This window comes from Mandrillus leucophaeus, unplaced genomic scaffold, assembly GCF_000951045.1.
Source record: "Mandrillus leucophaeus isolate KB7577 unplaced genomic scaffold, Mleu.le_1.0 Scaffold976, whole genome shotgun sequence".
Taxonomy (NCBI): domain Eukaryota; kingdom Metazoa; phylum Chordata; class Mammalia; order Primates; family Cercopithecidae; genus Mandrillus; species Mandrillus leucophaeus.
In genome coordinates, this window is record NW_012110652.1 from 405,001 (window position 1) to 406,895 (window position 1,895).

Sequence of the window (1,895 nt, forward strand, 5' to 3'; positions counted from 1 at the left end):
TTCCAGCGCCTACACAGCTGTCCCCGCCTTTCAGGCAGACTGGGCAACATCTGTCTCCTTACACCTCCGAACTTCCTTTAACAGCCCTCACCTTTACCCTCCTGAAGAACTCATTTGCTTTCTAGACAGGTCTAGCAAGACCTCCCCAGACATTTCACATCAGCAAGCTGCCACCCTCCTCTGCACTTACTTAAAAAACCTTTCTTCTTATATCAACTCTACTCTCCCAATATTTGGCCCTCTCACAACACAAACTACTATTCCTGTGGCTACTCCTTTATGTATTTCTCGGCAAAGACCCACTGGAATTCCCCTAGGTAACCTTTCACCTTCTCGATATTCCTTTACTCTTCGTCTCCAAAGCCCAACTACACACATCACTGAAACAATTGGAGCCTTCCAGCTCCATATTACAGACAAGCTGTCTATCAATACTGGCAAACTTAAAAACGTTAGCAGTAATTATTGCTTAGGAAGACACTTACCCTGTATTTCACTCCATCCTTGGCTACCTTCCCCTTGCCAAGGAGAGTCAGACTCTCCTCCCAGGCCCTCTTCTGGTTTACTTATATCCAGTCCTGAAAATAACAGTGAAAGCTTGCTCATAGACACTCAACGTTTTCTCATACACCATGAAAATTGAACCTCTCCCTCTATGCAGTTACCCATCATTCCCCATTACAACCTCTGATGGCTGCCACCCTAGCTGGATCCCTAGGAGTCTGGGTACAAGACACCCCTTTCAGCACTCCCTCTCACCTTTTTACTTTGCATCTCTGGTTTTGCTTTGCACAAGGTCTCTTTTTCCTCTGTGGATCCTCTACCTACATGTGTCTACCTGCTAATTGGACAGGCACATGCACACTAGTTTTTCTTACTCCCAAAATTCAATTTGCAAATGGGACCGAAGAGCTACCTCTTCCCCTCATGACACCGACATGACAAAAAAGATTTATTCCACTAATTCCCTTGCTGGTCGGTTTAGGACTTTCTGTCTCCACTATTGCTCTTGGTACTGGAATAGCAGGCATTTCAACCTCTGTCACGACCTTCCGTAGCCTCTCTAATGACTTCTCTGCTAGCATCACAGACATATCACAAACTTTATCAGTCCTCCAGGCCCAAGTTGACTCTTTAGCTGCAGTTGTCCTCCAAAACCGCTGAGGCCTTGACTTACTCACTGCTGAAAAAGAAGGACTCTGTATGTTCTTAAATGAAGAGTGTCATTTTTACCTAAATCAATCTGGCCTGGTGTATGACAACATAAAAAAACTCAAGTATAGAGCCCCAAAACTTGCCAAACAGCAAGTAATTATGCTGAACCCCCTTGGGCATTCTCTAATTGGATGTCCTGGGTCCTCCCAATTCTTAGTCCTTTAATACCTATTTTTATCCTTCTTTTATTCAGACCTTGCACCTTCTGTTTAGTTTCTCAATTCATCCAAAACCATAACCAGGCCATCACCAATCATTCTATATGACAAATGTTTCTTCTAACAACCCCACAATATCACCCCTTACCACAAAATCTTCCTTCAGTTTAATCTCTCCAACTGTAGGTTTCCATGTGACCCCTAATCCTGCTCAAAGCAGCCCTGAGAAACATCATTCATTATCTCTCCACACCAATTCCCCGCAAAAAAAATTTCACTGCCCCAACACTTCAATACTATTTTATGTTATTTTTCTTATTAACATAAGAAGGCAGGAATGTCAGGCCTCTGAGCCCAAGCCAAGCCATGGCATCCCCGGTGACTTGCACTTATATACACCCAGATGGCCTGAAGTAACTGAAGAATCACAAAAGAAGTGAAAATACCCTGTCCCTGCCTTAACTGATGACATTCCACCACAAAAGAAGTGAAAATGGCCAGTCCTTGACTTAACTGATGACA